Consider the following 19,765-nt stretch of genomic DNA (forward strand, 5'->3'; position numbering starts at 1 on the left):
TACGACCGATTTCACCGCAAAAATGCAAGAAACTGTTTAATGAAATTATCATTTAATAATCAATAATATTAATGAAAACATACTATGACTTGGCAGCAAACAGTTTTAATTTTATGCGGGTGATTTCAAACTAAATAAACAGGTGAAACAATAAATTTTAAATAACAACTTAATTGAGCAAAAATAATTCATAATTATATTTACTTGCCACTCTCATTAATATAATTATGTCTTGATTCTACTTTTTAAACGTTAAACCACATCTTTGAATAAAATATTGTGATGTGGGAAACATTTATATTTAAAGAGTGAAAATTAACTTACATACCTGGATGGCCATTAGGTTGTTTTCCGTGTTGTCTGTTTCGCCGCTTTTCTCTCGATTAGCAAATTGACGCTCATCTCATCTCTTTGGCGCGCGGCGACGAGCAAATCAGATTCGCACGTCACAAAAATTCTCCTTTTGATTTTACGCACAGCGGCCCATTTCACGCCTGTAAAGATAACAAACCATCTCTAATTCTTCCATCCAACGAGATATAAATAAATTAAAACACCAATAACACAACGGAGAAAATATAAGAGAGAAAATGTTTAACGAACATTATAAAATATGCTCAGAAATGAGAAGGTGAGTTAAGCAAATATTTTTACCGTACCTGAATAAAATTGTTCGGATATTAAAAGGACTTTGCAGGTATTCTTCATTCACAAATATATTAATAGTTGTAAAATCTTGGCAAAAGTAAAAATTTCGTAATCGCCGGACAAAATAAAATCTGCTCAATTAATTAAAGCAAATAAATTTTTAATCTCAAAACATGTGAATTCGGAAAAGAGTGATAAAAATAAATGCAAAGCCTTTATATAAACTTGATTTTAGATTTGGTTTGCAACAAAACGATTTTTTGATAAACCAACTCCCTCTGCTAATTAAATCCTCTGAAGGGGTGGCCGTTTTGCAGCAATTTCTGTTCTGTTTGTCTTGCTTTGATCTCTTTTTGTCATGAATCAGCAGAAACTTTTCGGCAGCGCATCCATCCACGATTCAGAATTTGAAAGGAGTTTTCCGACGAAAGACCGCGGATGTTTACGACGGGCAATATTCAGAAATTAAGTATGAGCTTTTGACTAAAGAAAAGTTATCTTCCATTTAATTGCACTCGTTTAAGTTCATGTTATAGAAAAGTAAGTGCCACTGATGCCACTCTACGTTGAATTTTGTTAAAATTCCGATATGATCATCAACTCTTTGGTCACTAGCGTATAAAATAAATAAATAGTATGCTAAAGTAAAATTCGATCTGAATAAATCACATTATTTTGGATTTTGTAGTGTTAGAATTTAAGAGATAATTACGATTTTTTTTTAAAGTTAACTGATATTTGATCAATTGCGTAATTTCATCAACTCATTTTTTGTTTGATCATATCCGCACCGCATTGGATTTTTTGTCTGCTTTATTTTGTTCGTCCGAGAGAGTCGGTTTGCTTGATGGTCGCCGCCGCGCGCACTCTGAATATTTTAAGGTGAAATCTGCTTTTGGTGCTCAACGCGTGTATAAACATACACATATTTTCGAGGTGTCAGATGTGGAAGGGCTCGGGTTTATTATTAAATAAGGCTATTACGGCGGCATTAAAGAAGTCCGTCTCGGTCCGAGAGAGAGAGAAAAGTGTTAAAAAATAATCCGAGCCATTTGCCTCGTCGCATTTTAATCAACACACACACACACACACACAAGAGGCGCGCGTTTTATGGGGGAAAACACTTAAGATAGCCGCCAATGTAAATTGATAATGAAAAATATCATGCCCGGCTTGCGTCTAGTTAGCGCGCCTAACCTGTACAATACCGCAGTTAGCATTGCATGCCGGGCAAATTTATGGTCCGCCTTTGACATTGCGATCGGCGAACTTTTTTTTATCGTCGAACCTCCTCGACTCGCCGCCAACTTTTCAACTTTTCATACATATCGCTTTTTAATCACGCTTCGACACACCGTCGTTTAGCAAAACGTATTTGCGCGAAAATTTATCGATTGTGCGATAAAAATTTTATGATTTGGCTTGTTTGAATTTTTTTGCAAAACGCTTAACGAGGAAAAGCTACAAAAAATATTCGTAATAACCAGTATTCTGAGCGTAACCGGATTTAGGAGGATATTCTGAAAAGCAGAAACTAAAAATTAATCTTGTGTTTATGTTGAAAATTTAAAAAGCAATAAGAAAACGAGATTGCAGTAAAATCTGTTAAAAATCATTAATAACGTGCACATAATTTCAGTATCAAATGAAAACTATTTTGTGCTTTTACATATTGTATTGAGTTTTCCACATTGTTACAATCTTTAATTGTAATTTGAATTGACTCGAGTAAATTAATTAAGCGCTCATTGTATTTTTTAAATAATTATATTCAACTCTTGCTTCAACAAAGAGTAAACAATGTTTCTCTTTTTAAATATCCTAATTTATTTATATAGATATTGACCGTGAGAATCTCATTGATTTTAGAAGCCAGAAATGTGTTATTTAGAATAGAGTGTTTGACGGGACTCGGTCCCGACGGGTCCCCGCGGGACCGGCACCGTTTTCTTTAAGAGCAGCGGGAACGGGACGGGACGGGGGCCGGGAAATTGAAGTTAGTTGCAAAGACAAACCAGTTTTCAATTCCCCGTTCCGTCAAATGAATTATAATTTTCAAGCCAAGTCAAAATTAAAAGTTTTTGAATAGCATATTTTTCTAATCGCAAACTCCTATTTTCGCACTTTCTTTTAAAAAGAAATATAAATAATCATAAATAAATTAAGAAATCAAGACAATATTTAGACATTTGAGGTATTGATATAATTAAGCAACCCGCAGTACGTACGAGTAGTGCTATTTGCATACCACGAAAACTGGACGATTAATAGCTGATTGCATGAATCGGGACTCGGGACGGGTCCGGGAATTTCGTTTTAGGCACTCCCGGGAACGGGACCAGACTCGGGAAATTGTTTGAAAAAAATTCGGGAATGGGAAGGGAAAATTTTCAAACACTCTAATTTAGAACAAAGAAAAAAATTACTGTTTTATTTCTCTCTTTTAATTAATGTGTGCAAAAATTAATAAACGACATAAACAACAAAAAAATCTCAGATTTCTAGTTATAAAAATAAGCTCTCAATTGATCGATTTTGCATACATGATAAATATGCCATGTAGCGTTTATCGAATTCGCACAACAACCGGGGGCTTTTCTGCGTCGGCTTTGTCTGCATCGCTTTTGTAATTGTACGTGTGCAGTGCCAGATCGAGATCGAGCCGAGATTATATTATTTCTCCGTGCAATCTGCAGCGACTTTTCTCTTTTTAATTCTTACTGGCGGCGCAAAAAGGTTGTGCGGTGGCATTAACGACCGAGACAAACAATGAAAATTTCAATCAATGGCGCGCTGCACCGACGGACCGAAGGGATACAATAAATTATTAATGATATAATTGATGTGCAGTGAAAGCACGCCGGCGAATGAAAATTATTCGCTCTCAGGTGTCAGGTGGAATAAAAGAAGAGGAGCGTCTCTTTCTTTCTCTCTCGGTCGCTCGGCGCGCTGGAAATTATTAATATAACAGACCGGCGATATAATGTCAAATGTTAAACACGTGGACACGCAATAAATAATGGAGAGAGCGAGCGGTGCATTAAACTGGAATGTGAATTAATAGATTGTGAAAAAAATTTATAAAAGGTTGGAAAAAACAATTCAGCACAAGAGCGGAGGGGAGACAGAAAAAGGTGAAATATGGAAAACCACTTTTCTATAAATACTAATTCGCCGTGACATCTTTTTATATTTTTTAAAGATCCTCTCCAGTTAAAGATTTTTATTCTTGAATTCGAATGAAGGACCCAAAGTTTTGTTCATCTCAAATGTTCAGCTGGTGAAAATGCTGCTTTATTTGGTGCAAATAACTTCGATGATGGCGGATTCAGTCATGAATATTTTTCTTTCAATTCCATATAATAAAAATCATTATCGGAGGGAGCCTTTAAATTTGAATATCTGACAGTTATGAAAATTTACATTCGAACGTCTCTTGTATTATTTTGCCGCAATCATGGCGTGTTATATAATTTGAGACGTAATTATGTAAGTAAGCAGCCGCTCGACAGCATAATGAGTGACAAAGCAATTCGGGCTCTGATTTTACTTTATCATTTTTTTCCCACCTCTGCTGCGCTGAAGAGAAAATTGGCCTCGCAATTATTTAACCCGTATTGTGCCGATATATTGTTGGCCGCGGCTATTTTTGTGACGGGCCCGAATTAAAAAGAAGGCGCCTCGCCGATAATTCCACTTTGCACCTCGCTGACGAGTTAATTATTTTCAAAATAACATGCACACACACACTTGCTGACGACGTGCAAAAAATCACAGGTTTTTACAACGCAGATGGTGTAGATTCGGAGATAATTCCGAGATGATTGCGAAAAATTTGCAAAATAATGGCAAACAATAACAAACCAATGTAATCATTCTAATTGCAAGGCCTAATTTAAGCTCGTCGAGATTTGCCTGCAATTTTTTTATTTCATACATTTTTTGTCTAAGGTGTTAAAATTTAAATAAGTGTAAATAAATGCAAAAAATTTCAGTGATTTTACAAATAAATTCAGATAAAAAATGCGTGTGCAGGGAGTTTCTCTTAAAAATTGGTATTAATTAGTTATAAAAGAATTAGCAGAAAATTTTCATTTTCCAAACGAAGAAAGTAGTTAAATTTTTTCCATTTAGCTGGGATATTATTAAAATTTCTATCTGTAGCCGATATTATTATTATTTTTCATTATTATTGATAAATAAAATTAAATCAGAGATTTTTTTAAATGAAAATAAAAGCTTATCTGTATCCATTTAAATTTAGAGATTTTTGTAATAAAATTTTTCAAATTTCTGTTTAATTAGGAAGGTTGGGCCATTCATAAGATAAATAATAATACGTAATTACGTCATTACCGCTTTTATGCCATCAAAATAACCGTTTTGCCAATTGGTGACAGGATTATAGTATAGGTGAAATCATTGTAAAGATCCTATTACAAACCTATTTTCCAAAATATTCACGCGCTGTAACCAGATATTCTATAAAATTTATGTGCATAAGACTATGTTCCTCATTTTGCGCGGCCTAGCAATGCATGTAAATATATCAGATCGTCTGATTTGTTAATTAATTACTAATAATTAAATAATTATAAAAATCCAATGCAAATTTAATTATTTGATAATTTAATTTATTGTAGTTTTCTAAATTATTATTAATTTTGTAGAAAAGTACAACAGAGTTTTTTTCCAAGTCAATCAAATAAATTTTTAATAGCCCGGGTAATAATTTATACTGAAATTTTTAATTTTACACCACATCATTTGTCGTTCAATAAAACAGCAAGTTGGAGATTTAATGCGCTTGAAAAATATCAAATTTCTCGTCAAAGGAGTTTAATCTGCGCTTTATTGTTTCTCATTTCCCCGAAAGTGTTCCGCGTGTGCGTCTTTTCTTTGTTTATGATCTCGCAGCCAACAAAAAGGCAAAAGAGCAATTTTTCATTTTTATTGAACACTTAAAAGCGACCGTGATGCTTTTCGGAGAGCCGGAGAAAAAGAGCCGCGCGCTTGATAAATTGAGCTGGAATTCAAACCAGTGCGTGTCTCTTCTCTATAAACGCACATAATTTTTCCTGAAAGAGAGAGAAAAAAAATAAATAAAAAAATAAAAACTCGGCGATCCATATGACACACGGTGGGACACAGAGAGTGCTGGAAAAAGGTCGGCTGAGAGAGAGAGAGAGAGAAATTTATGTCGGTTGTAACCCAATAAAGTTCACTGGCTTGCGCTGATAAAAAACGGACCAGGTAGGTGGGCGATTTAGTGAATTTAAAAGGTATCGATGGACAGACAGACCTGCCTGCCTGCCTTCCGTGAACCTCCACGATATATACTACTGCAAGAATTTAAAAAGGTTTTGGTTGTATAATTTTTCCTGCGCGGCCGCATGAAATTCGAGAAGTGCGTTTGAAGTGTCTGGGCACGCCGAGTGACAATTGGGACGCGTCTCTCTTTTTTTCCACACAAGAGAGAGACTCGCTCGCTTGGATTTAACAACTATGCAGGGTGGATTTTTCTCTCATTTACGAAAGAGTAAAGCACCTGAGATTTCGTGTAGCAAAATAATTCTGGACACACAGCACAGGGAGAGCAACAACCGGTTGATTTACAGAAATAAGTTTTAACTTGCATTCGATTAAAAAAAAAAACTAAAGGAATTAAGCGGCAGTCTGGAAATCCAGCAACGGGTGTAAATTTCTCAAAAAGGGCAAGAAGGATAACCTTTGGGAGGTTATGCGGTTGTAAATTGGGTGAACGCAAAAAGAAGAAGAACTTAATCTTTGTTTTTTTTTACATTAAAAAAATTTAAATTAAAAATGTTGAGCCTAACTTGAACATGGGAATTCCGTTTGAATTTTTTTGCTTCAAAATCAAGTATGAGAAGGAATTAAATTTCAAAAAACGAAACTCAAAAGTCACCAAATTATTTATCTTTTCACTCAATAAATAAATCAACGTCGTTTAAGCAATAAAGATTGAATTTGATTCTTAATTTTATAAGGACCCATACATTTACCATATTTTAAAATGGAATAAATTTTGCATAATTCATGATAAGAATTTTTGTCTATAATCAATCGGTTTTTATTAAAAATTAATAAGTTATCTTTTACAAAACACTGTCTTTCTCGCGGCATCTTATTTTGTACAGTTTGTTCTAAATATCAATGAATGGAGAAGAATCAGCTGCAGCTCCTTATAAAAAAAAATATATAATATAAAATGCTTTTTAGTCTTTATTTATGGAATAACATTCAAATGATTTACTGGACAGTTGTGTCTATTTCTGTAAGACTGTAGATTCCTTTGGTATTAATAAAATCCTTTCTGATTTTATCTAGAGAGAAAAAAATTATTTATTGGAACCGATATCACTTTTCTTCTGAGCTTTAGATTTGGATCAATTGTCAAAATTGCAGGCCTTTTGAGATCCTCTGTGGAAGCAGAAAAAAAACTGTTATGTTGTCCGTAATAATATGACACTTCTGTTTCTCTCTCTTCGCACGGAAATTCAGCGCACTCACGTATCTCTTCAAAATTCCGCCTTTGAAGTTTTGCTGGTGAATTTCCATCGAAAATTACAGACTTGTTTTGTGGCTGACATTTTTGGAGAAATTGGTCTGGCGATCGACTCTCCGCGCCGCGCGCGTTGTATTTAATAGTGTTATTAAATTATTTTTTATATCACGACCTTACGCCCCTTATTGATAACAATAAAGGAGATTCTCACGCCTCCATCTCTCTCTCTCTGTGGCTTGATTTGTATCACGACGATGCTTATCGATCTCTCTCAAATGAGGCCCAATCAGAGATGCATTATGGGCGAAGGCGTGATCCGCGATCCGCCGCACAAAGGTTACAAATTTCGGTACATTTCGTCCATAATCACATATTAAATTACTCTCGGCACGGAAAGAACAAAACCGTATTGTGAGCGAGGGCGGATACACTCTATAGATATCTCGCTCGCTCGCTCTTTCTCTCGCCGGCTAATGCGCGCGAATAATCAGAGAGAAAGAAAGAAACCATTAAATTTCTTACGCTCTTTTATATCCAAGCATCCATCGCGCGATCTGATAAAAGCGACTCATATAACCTCTCGTGTCACTCCTCGAAATAAATACCTCCGACCGCAAAAGAGCTCGACCGAGCCAAATTTTATTGGACGAGCCCAATCGTTTTCCACCTGCGCCGTCCGATTCGTGCCGACCCATAAGGAATTGATTTTTATTTCCTTTTCCACGGGGAATCCTTTTAATCCTTCGGAATGTAAAGTCGCATAGTGATCAGGAAACTATAAATTGTCATTGTCACATTTTAAAGAAATAACGCGTCGTCGCCCGAGATTGTTTTTTAAACAGTTTGCATTTGAAGACAATAAATAATTAATTAGTTCGAAGAATTAAAATTAAAAAGAATTATCGCTACGGCTCAAAAATTGCTATGAAATGCACACTCTTGGTTTTAGTTTGAAGAATTTGTTTATACTTTATTTGGTTCGAATGCCCCATGCATGAACTCAGCAACATGAATGACAAAAATAAAAAGATTAAAACAAGAGAGCAGTAAACATTAGTTTTAGGAATTTTAGGTTTTAGGAATTTGCACAAATATTGAATGTTTCTAGACTCATAGAAACTGACATCTTTAATATAAAACGAATTTTCCTCTAATATCTCCTCAAATTCTTCTTAAAGATTTATATCGAATTTTATTTATTGATTTTTCGTTCCCCTTCATTCACTGCGTACAATTTTAGACAAAAATTATTATTTTTATTACTTAAGATTATTTTTTTCACCACTTAGAAATTTAATACTCAAATTAAATTGGAATTTGTTTGAAGAATTGCACTGGAAAAGATATAAATTAAATTTGAAGCATTTCTTTCAAGTTGCAGATTTATTATTCCAAACCGTTAAGAATTATGATCCAAATTCTTAAATTGGAGCTAAAATCAAAACAAATTAATTCGTTTTAATTAATTTTTTTGTAATTTACTTTTCCAAAACACTAAAAATGCAAATAATATATAATTATTTTCTTTAAAATTTAGTAATCACTTATCGCGTTTTAATTTAATGAAGTTTTTCAATAAACAGGATGCCTCTGAAGAAAGCAGCAAGTTTAAAACAAATTAAAAAAGCCGGATGAGTAATTTAGACGGGCACGAACGTTGCTTGCTTTTTAAACGCCAATACATTATACAGAGATGTATGACATGCGCCTAATTAAGTATAAACAATAAAAAGGCTCGTTCGACAAATTTATGAAGTGAAACATTCAATTTCGGCCGAGGCCGCCGCGCGTGTATTTTTTTTTCTAACTTCGGAGAGAAAGATTTAGAGGAGAGCAGAGCAAAGCCGGTATAAATGATGGGTTGTATCACACAGTTTTAAAATTGTTTCACGAAACCAGCATAAGCGTCTTCTAATTTGGCGTTGATTTATTGTGGTCCAATAACGAGCGAGCGGCACTTTGGATTATATTGGCCGCGACCAGTTAAAATGCTCAACACATCGTTACTCGCGCGCGCTGATTGAACTCAAATTACGCCCTGGCCGCGAGAATTCTCGTCGTGTTTCACGAATTTTCCGAGCGCAGCCCGAATTCCCTTTAAACACCGGAGAATCGAGCTCGATTGCTATCTCACCTTTTGATCTGCTCGATTTCTCTCTCCCTTTTTTTATAACTTAAGATTTGAACACGTCGTAAGTAAGAGAAACAAAAAGTGCACATTGAAATCAAATAGCATTGCTTGAAAATTTTTCTGAATAATTTTCAATTTGAGAAAAAACTTTTTTTTTTAAAGATAAATATAAATGTGTATTTGAGATCAGTTGCAGGTGCGGAAAATTATGTAGCCTAAGAATCTTTATTAAAATAAAGTTCAATGTTCAATAATATGAACAATAGTATTAGAAAATTTAATTAATTCTCAAGAGCAAAAAAATTAAAATAAAAATAGTCTTTTTTTTTAGATGGAGCAAATTTTCCAAAATTCTGTGGAAGTAAATAAAATTTTATGTTGTTTTGATTTTCTCACTGATTTTCATGAAGGCGAGGAACAATTATTGTAATTTTTACTTGGAATAAAAAATACTTTTCAACAGCTAAAATTAATTTACTATTTCTAAACACAGCGATAATTTTAAAGTAGACAGTAAAATTCTGCCACAACTTAATATTATTTATTATTATTATGAATGAAAATATTGGAAATAATTTGAAACTCTTCAGAAGTCTTAAAAAAAGTCTTTCTCTAGAAAAAACTCTAAAAACTATCTAATTAAAACGACACAATTTACATAGATCCAAAGAAGAATGCAATGAAAATTTTTCTCAAATGTCAGAAAATTAATTCATTATTGTTTCCATTTCAATCCAGACATTTTTCCATACTTGTATTCGCAGCCCTGTGAAAAGTAAAAATCGAAAGCAATAAATCTTTCCGCGCCTCTCACGCGCAATCAGCAAATTACGAATCAAAGCCTTTGCATATAATTGTGCTTGCGCAGGGTAGGGCAGTGAGTCGCAGGGTGTCTCTTTCCCATGCGCAGTCTCATTAAATTGAAAATCCGGCTGAGATGCGTACACGGCTCGGCAATATTTTTATTCATTCCTCCGATTGCATCACACACAGCACAGGCTTTTGAGCGTTGATTTAACTGTCGGGGCCGCGCGGTGCGTGGAGATACTTTATGGCAAGAATAATCGGCGAGAAACGCGCTGACCTTTGCTTCGTTCGCGCACAGAAATTTTATCACTGCGCCTAGCCAGCCTCAAGTCCTGCGCTGCTCCCGAAGACACTCGACTCGGAACCAATTGATTACTATTTTCAAAATTGCTGTCGCGGCCGGCACGAACTCGTCTCTCGCAATTTCAGTCTGATTGCACACCTTGCGCGTTTCGACTCAAAAAGTGCACCTTTCGCACCTTCGTGAAACCGCAATTAAGCCTCCTCGACCCAGCATCGATCGCAATATAATGTTTGCCTTCTAATGCTCGCCGACGAAAACGATCAGGGTGCGATTTTTCTAGAGACCCCTTTGCGCTCCGTCGGCTGCGCGGTAATCGCCTCTTTAGCCCAAGTGCTGTGCCAAATCGGAATTTTATGGTGCATTTGTCCGCCTCGATGTTGGGATAAAAAAAACTTCTTTGGCTTTGTTGTACGTTACACTTCGATTATGTCTTATACAATTTTTACCTCTTAGAAGATTTCTTCATTCAAGTGAGTGATAAAAACCAGTGCTGACTTATTTAATTTTCTGGAAATTTTAACTCAAATATTGTTTCAATCATTAAATTCTGGAAAATTTAACTAAATTTTACTTTTAGGCTTTATTCTTACATCACTTATTTTATGAGTCTATTTCTGTGAGACGACCAAAAGCATCAAATAATTACATATTATCATTTCAAGCCTGAAAACCAATTTTAAAATAGCAATTTGATCTTATTTCAATATTAGTTCAATATTTTTTTCTATTCAAATTTTCCAGGAAGAATTTTTAAAAATTATCATAGGCTGTTGACCACAGTTTTGGAGTTGCTTTGTTCAAACACAAAAAGCATGAAATTCAACACAAAAATTTTGATTACAAACTGTTTTTACTAAGCAATTGTGATTTTTTTAGTTGACATTTAGTTGACAATTTTAATCTTTGTAAAAATTCGCATGTAAAATAATGTATCGAACTGGATTGCTCGGCTTTCAAGTCTTGCTTTCCAGTCACATAAGCACCGGCCGATAACTCCGTTTGGATTTGGCTGGACTTATGTAACTTAATTCTTTCAAATAAATATACCTCATTTAAAAATAAAAAATTTATGGAGAAATTGAAAAAAAATGAATGCTAAATTAGCGCAAACAAAACACAATTATTAAAAAATAAAATACAGATAATAGAGCCTCGGTACGAGACTTTTGAAAATAGTTAGAGGCGTTTTGTTCATGTCTATAAGTTTCATAGCAGTTTTTTTTTTAACTTCTTAAATGAATTGTAATATTTTGGTTGATTTTTTTTACTCTCTTTTTTTACTTGCTTTGTACCATGTTGCAAATGGGGCGCGTCGCAATGAGTAATTACATCGTGGTGACGCCTCATAAGTCAATAAAGATAAAAAATAATAATAATTATTGTTTTTTTGTCCAAATTGTTACATATCATTGTTTAATTCAATTGTTGAAAACAATTTATGTATATAAATAATTGATTAATTTTTATCCAAGGATGTTGCAAGTGTTGCTAGTCTATTAAAATTAATTATTCTTTACATTGACTTTTCCATACAACGAGTGATTTTTTTACAATGCAAGTTTTTATTTAAAAAAATTACAATTTTCTTAATTTTTCATGAATTTTAAGTAATTTGTCTCTTTACTAAAATAAACTTGCGTTTGCCTCTTTAAATTTTAAGATTATTAAGCAGATATTGCAATTTGCACAGAAAAAAAATCAATTTTATATTTTTCGTCGGCTTAAACATATTCGCGCGAATCACCGGGGCTAACCACCTGTTGGAAAAGATATTCCCTCTCCTGACACAAAGTTAATGTCCAGGACCAGCGAGAGGTCATCCAATTTCTCGCCGGCTTACCATATTTACTGAGGCGAAATTATCCTCGGTGGAGAGAAGAAGAAAATTTTCGAGAGAGTGAAATTGACTTATTGTTGGTGCTTCGGTACTGGAGCAATTTATCTTGTGAGAGAGGAGAAGGCCGCGATGATGATATGATGATTTCGTCACGCCGCCTTATCATCCGCGAGAGACGCGCCGATTTAATCTGAAAACTTTGATTTATCGACGCGCGAGCTGTGCGATGTAAGAAAAGGAAAAGAAGCGATTTGGCGCGGGTGGAGTCTGATTTGAGCCGAATAAACGAATAAATCACTCGCAAGTGTGACAAATGCGCCCGCATTCATTCGATCAAAATGAAAAATTAAAGTATGACGCGCCCGCCGACATTATAAATAAGAGACTGCCCGGCGCTTTTCGGACACGCAAAATCGATCATTATCTATTTTGACAAGCGGTAATTTGAAAAGAAAAACTTAATTCACAAGTGGAAATATTATACATATTAAATTTAACTGATCAAAATGTTACCAAGGATAATTAAAGATTCGATATTTAATAATCTGATGGGAAAAAGTTTATTTTTGATCGCTCCAAGGTTAATTCTGAAAATAAATCTTTGCAATATTTGTGAGACCAGTTAGGTCTTTTCTACCATTTGTAGGGACTTTGATTAAAATTTTTGACTGTAGTTCTTTAATCTGAGATGTACTTATGCTTGGAGAGTATTTGAGTAAAATTTGAAATATTGATAATTTATTTTTTCAACCATTACTTTCTGACTTTCATTTTCTCTTTTTAATTAATTTAAAAGAAGTTTTTAAGCTTCTAAAATTTAAGAATTGGTATGATTTAATAAAACTTTATTAAAAAAAAAAAACTTGATTTACACAATAAAAAGCGTCCCAATTTTTGGAGAAAACACGGACAGCAAGGAAATAATTGACCGAGAAATATTAATAAAAATTTTACTAATCCATTAAAACGCACATATAAAGCTTTATGGGTGGAAGATTGGGAATTTTTCTTTCGCATCCGGTTGCTATTTAATGAGCGCAAAGACCAACCAACATACGGTGATCGAGAGGGTCTTTTAAGTGCTCCAACATCAGCACTTTTTCGTGTCTGTGTGTACAACCGGTGCGCAGAGGCAGCTACCTCTTTAGACATTCATTGGGCCAAAAGTGCTGGACAAATATTGGCCATATTAAATTAACGTGACATAATCAGAGCCCCAACCTTCCGGCTCTGCTTTTTTCCACTCAAGACGCGAAGCATATTTCAACGTCGCATCAGGCACGGCACGCACTTCACTCTCTCTCCAGCGTGCAAATTTATCTGGTGCAAATATATGGAAAACACCGAGTTTCTTCAAAACAAAATTTAATAAATGATGAGACTTTTAAGCTTACTTCAAAATCTTAAATCTATTATTTCATAAATTGAACCAAGAAGTCTTGTGTAATTTACCATCAAGAGTGAATGGTCGTTACAGTTTTTTGTAATCAAGTGAGCAGACTTGGGTCTCTCTGGGAAATGAAAGAAATCTCTCAAGGCTCTGCTCCTTTTCTTTAATTAAATTAAAACGAGTTTCGTGTTTTGAGCAGAGCGAGCACAAGCCTACGTAATTGGTTCAAAGAAGCAAATGAATGTGAAGATGGGAAAAACAAAGTTCACCCGAAGAGGAAGGAGATGAATGCAAAAGAGAAGCAGCGTTCTTTCTTTCTCTCTCTCTCCAATAAAGAAAGATGCGCTGAAATAAGAGAAGAATGGCTTGTTAAATTAAAGTGCACTTTTTCTCAACAAGGTAACACCAGGCATTTGAAAAATAATTAAAGGTATGCTATTATCTCAGAGTGCATATAAATAAAAGAGAAAATCAGAGGAAGAAGAAGAAGAGAGCTGCGCGGCTGAGAGGTCACAACACACAGCGCTGACCTGAGAGGTCACCAACTCCCGCTGTTCGCATTAATCTACTCACAAAACACTCTCCCCATATCTTGCATTATTGCCGTCAATATTTATTTAATGCATTTTTTATTTATCCATCCTCAAATCTAATCTCCGACCGACCGATTCTCCTTTGAATATTTAACGAACCCGTTGTTTCTTTTTTTTCTTCATCCGCATAACTGAGATGATTTGTTGCCTCTTACGAAACTCACAGAAATTCCGAATCTGATTTCTAAAACGCATTGCTAATTTTCATAAAGGAATAAATATATTATTGCGTTTGTACTTTAATTAATTGGAAACTTTTGGTTCCAGAAGTGGACCTTGAAAACTTCATTAGTTCGTCTTTTGAAATATTTGACAGTTATTTTATGCAAATACTTTGTCTTCATAGCTGATTCAGGCAGTATTTATTCAAATTAGTCTGTGTCAGTCTGTGTCTAGAATGAAAATTGCAGAATTTACTGATGATTGAATTGATTTGTAACCAAATATTTCTGATCCATTTTTATCAATAATAATAATAATTCCAAATTCCAACGATGACCAATTTTAAGTACTGTTTTCATTTGTAATTGAAACTCACTTCGGATTTACTTAGGAAAGTTGTTAACTTGATTAAATTTTTGTTATTGATAATTTATAAAACAATCTCTGGACTTTTTTCAAAATTCAAATTCCTACCCCAATAACAATCTTTTTTTATTGGCAAAAATAAGTTATTTTATAATTTTTTGGTTTATATAGAACAAATTCTTACCAATTCAGTTGATATAGAAAATAATTTATTCACTTTATTTTAATTAACATCGGCGCACCTTTTGTAACTCTTGGCTGCACAGAGCTGATGATTATTTTTATAAATAATTTCAAATCAGAACAAATATATTACAATTTTTTTCTCTGAGAAAAGACCTCCAGCTGAGCGAGTGAGCTATATTTATGCATGCGGTGCACAAAGTTCAATGAAATTAGTAATTTATTGTTGCATTCTAACGAGCGAGTTGTGAAATATCGCTCACTCTCGGTGGAAACAAAAACGGGTTCGCGCGTTTATATGCGCAGAATGAAAACCATATATTTCTCCGCTTTTCTTACTTCAAAGGGGATTTATCGCAAACTGGATTGAGAGGCTCGCGCATAAATTCTAGGAGATGCGCTCTCGCTCGCACGGTGCAGAGCAAAGGATCGTCAGCAGCAAACCAACTTGTCGCTTATATTTATACTTAATTATTGCCACATTACAGCGCGCCGAGGTAAATAATCTCAATGCTGACATCATCGGTCGCATGAAATGCATTGTTGATCTCCGCTTCGCATCTCCTTATTCTGCGCCGTTTTTTTTTCTCTCTCTTTTCGAAAAGCCACCAGAGATATTATATGGGATGGGAAAATAAAACCATACGTGCTCTCGAGCCGTTTGCGATTAGAGTCATTCTGGGCAACTTCAACCGTGGGCAATTTCAAAGTGTTGTGCCTCATAATCCACTGTCAGTCGGTTAAAAACCCGACTGAAAAAGAAAGACACAAGAAAATAAAATCATGACATTGTCAATCACTTTACTTCCCTATTTCTAATTTACGTTAAAAAATAAAAAAATTACGTAAAATGGAAATTTAAATGGATAATTTATTAAAAAATTGGAACCGGGTTTCTCTTCTTATTGATAATAGAAAAATTAGATCATTTTGTATCCAAAAAAGTTGCTAGAAGTCTAAATTTTTACTGCTGAAGTTAAGTCAAAAACGGAATCTTAGAGGTGGAATTACCGTAGTTCAAATTCATGATAAACCATCGAATAACATTTGCTGATTACTTGCAGTTTTCTTGCTCATGAAATAAGATCACCGTTTGTTTTTTAATAAAAATAATTTTTTAAACAGGACAAAGCCCGTTTTCTTTACTTCCATCATCAAATTACAATATTTTGGATTGACTAATTGTGACTAATTTCTGCTTTGAAGTTATTTTGAATAAGTCCGATCAGTTTTGATATCTCATTGATTGAATTCCGGTTTAAAAGCAAAAAAAGTATATATCATACGATGGGAAGATCGATTGTTTCAATATCATGATTTAAAATTTACAGTGATGCTCATTTTTATTTTCAAATATTTAATTACTAGTATAAAAGGAACAATAAATAAGGCTATTTTTAAACAATCTGAATTGATAATCGAGTAATGGCCTGAAAATTAAAATTTTCCAAGTAATTCAAAGTTCGAAGTCGTCTCTGAAGGTTAAAAATTGTATTTCCATACAATTCAGACTTAATTTTGTTGCTATATTCGTAAGAAATAAGTATTTTTCGTGCTCAGAACCATTTTAAAGCACAGTTAAATAAAAAAAATTATGAATTTAATGGTAAGACTCGAGGTGGATTTCATGAAAAATTGAAACCGGGCGAACTTCGTTGCAAAGAAAAAGAAAAAATAAAGGATAACTGACCCCAAAGGCTGCTCGTACTTTAAAAACCTAGGGTTTTGTCGTGTTCTAACTAAAACAAAGGGGGAGAATTAATAAAAAAAAAAATAATAAATAAAATGGGTAGAATTTAATTTTTTTTTTTTAATTATTAAATTCTCCCTTTTTTATTTATAATTTTTTTATTAATTCCTCCCACTTAGTTTTAGTTAGGACATGAAAAACCCTAGGTTTTTAAAGTATTAGCAGACCGCAGGTCACCTTTGGGGTCAGTTGTCCTTTATTTTTTTCTTTGCAACGAGGTTCGCCCGATTTCAAAATTATGAATGACTAGTGAATAGAATTGTTACAAAAACTTAGAGAATTTTTTTTATAGAATACCAAAATTGAAAATTTTTTAAATTTTTTTTTTCCATGAATGAAATAAATTTTGTAAAAACGCTTTTGGGCAACAACACGGGTGTGTGCGTAATATAAATCCCAAATTTCTATGGCGGAGTGGAAGTGAATTCTTGGCCGCTTGGGTCAACACATGCTCAAGCAGCATCTCAATAAATGAATGTTAAAAGGTTGCAGGTGTAAAAATACAAATCCAGAGCTTCTCTTCGGTTTGGTGAAGGAGCGACTCTTGTTGCTCGAAAAATAAATTCATCCTTAAAACGTTTTGTCTGATTTCATCCACTCGTCCGAAATGCGCCGTGTCATCCCGCCGCACACAACGGCTCTGCTATTTATCTTGTTCCTATCATATATGTATGTTGACGCAATATCCCCGCGCGCGGAGATCTGGATCAGGAAAGAGAGATGAATGCACAACACAGTGGCCTGTGAAATATTTACCTGCAGCCAGAGAACAAGGTCTCTCTAATTTTTCGTCTATTCATCGCGCACCGAGAGCGGCAAAAGCAACAAATTTTTCACTGTCACAACGAATTTTGGTGGTAAAAAATTATTATGCGAATAAAAAGTGGCGCGAATTATCATAAAACTCAAACTTAAGTATGTGGTGAGCGTTTTGATGCGCAGTTTTTCGGTTGCGAAAAACCGCATGGTAAAGTGGATGTAAACACTTCACATCTTCGCTCTCTTGATTTTTGTTGCCAGTTATTTTTGATAAACACAATACATTGCACACTCAGCTGATAATTTTTTTATTGCGATAAAAAGAATTTGTTAAAAGCGATTTTTTATTAAAAAAAGCTTTCATTCATATTCCTATATTATCAAATTCTGTCTAGAATAATAGGTTGTTTTAGGTTATTTTTGTTTTGTATACTTAAATATCATTAAGCCAGTCATAAAAAATAGTGACATTTAGATTTCCCACTAACATAATAATTCCAACATAGAGAGTGTGCTAAAATTTAAATAAAAAATTGAAGAAGAAAAAATATAAGAAAGTAAAAAATATTATTCTTGTCACATGTTTTAAATCATATATATAAACAGAAATAATTCTGATTTTGATATTCAGATGATTTTTTTGAATAGAATAAACAAAAAATCACAAGTTTAAAATAAATCAGAAACAATTATAAAAAATAATACCACATTAATAATTCTTAATTCTCACTTTTTAAAAGTTACATTAACTGATAAAAATTTAAAAATCATATCTTTTAATTCGATTATTTGTTAAAAAGTAATCATTATTTCTAAAGGACCAAAGTTCCTATTCGGTGCGTTTACATCCACTTTAGTATTTTGTTTTGTTTCTCCCCGACTAAGCAGCGTGTAATGAATCCGATTTATTCAGGCAATAAAGCGGCCAAATTTATATCAGATAGGCCATTAGCAAAAATTGAAACTTAATATGCAGCTGCGGCGGGAGAAAAGGCCGTACCTTACTGACAACAAGAAGTTCAGTACCATCTACTTCTGTGCGCCGTGTGCGTATATCTGATCAATAAACGAGAGAGAGAGACGCACAGCAATAAAAAGCGGCAGTTTAAAATATATCCGCTGCAGCACAAGATTTTCTCTCGGCGCGTACCCTAATAATATTATATGCTCATAGAGGTCGAGTAACGCCGGCGAGAGAGACAGACTTTTGAATGACAGAACAAAGGTTAATAAAAATATCCACAAAGATTAATCAGAGCTGTATAACCGAGTTAGCGGTTTGTAATGAAATTTGCGATCGGAGCAGTCAAAGTTCACCGGCTACAAATGCATTTGTGGTGAATCATCAAAGGTAAAAATTATTATTCATGGAGCAAGCGATGATCCACCTTGTTGTGCAGAACAACAGGTGCAGTTAAGAAAGTATTTTATTGTCCGCGCAACCAACGCAACCCGCTAGACACGGAAATTATATTAATGTTCCTTACTCTTAATTTTAATTTTAAAATTAACAGGGATGGTTAGTCATAATAAAAATTAATTCGCAATAAAATTATGATTCCATGGATAATTATGAAAGTTATTAATGTACGGAATATGACTAATTTGATAGGGTCTTTTTGGCCTCGGAAGTTTTAGCAAAATTCTTGCTAATGGTGGTGCCGTTTTGTCGAACAATTTCTTTTTTAAAAATGAATGTTTTCAACAATTTGTATGTAAACAATGTGATGTAACAATTTGGACAAATAAACAACAATAAAAATAATAAAATCCAATTGCAATATCAGGTTTTAAGACAATGCATCAGGAATAATGGAATATTTCAACTGGAAATATACTTCATTCAGGCTTTATTATAAAAAATATATTAATATTGGGTTACTTAACAATTTGGAACATTTGCGTTTCAAATATAATTAAGCAATCAATTTAAATTCACAATAAAGTTGATGATTTTAAGTAAATATGGACATTTTTAATAGCAATACATTTTTAATTTGAAACTCTTTGTAATTTTTTACACCCAAAATTAATTCAAATAATGGATCCTTTTGTCTTAATGCATTGATTTAAATGGTTGTATGACATCAGAATAAAATTAAATTAAATTTAAATGTTTAAATTTGAGAAACAACAAAACAGTGATTTTTCTGACGAATAATAACTTTACATGAAAACAGAAGAGCAAAAGAAAAGAAAAATGGCGCGTCGGAATGGCCGCATGGAGGTTGCAGATCTAGTTGGCAGGCACTCATTATCATATTTTCGTTTTGAAAACCGATTGTGAGTAATGGCGAATGCCAGAGCGT

The 19,765-nt window shown here is 33.9% G+C and overlaps 1 long non-coding RNA gene across 1 annotated transcript in view; it reads right to left on the bottom strand.

Annotated features, from left to right (window-relative positions):
• Positions 1-331: 331 nt before the first annotated feature.
• The window catches only part of LOC132204739 (uncharacterized), a 34,571-nt gene continuing 15,137 nt past the window's right edge, over positions 332-19,765 (bottom strand). The window contains exon 3 of the long non-coding RNA XR_009442551.1: positions 332-494. This is a non-coding gene — a long non-coding RNA (uncharacterized LOC132204739). The remainder of the gene's footprint in view (positions 495-19,765) is intronic.

The sequence above is a fragment of the Neocloeon triangulifer genome, unplaced genomic scaffold (assembly GCF_031216515.1).
Source record: "Neocloeon triangulifer isolate White Clay Creek 2 clone unplaced genomic scaffold, ASM3121651v1 ptg000022l, whole genome shotgun sequence".
In the NCBI taxonomy this organism is placed as follows: domain Eukaryota; kingdom Metazoa; phylum Arthropoda; class Insecta; order Ephemeroptera; family Baetidae; genus Neocloeon; species Neocloeon triangulifer.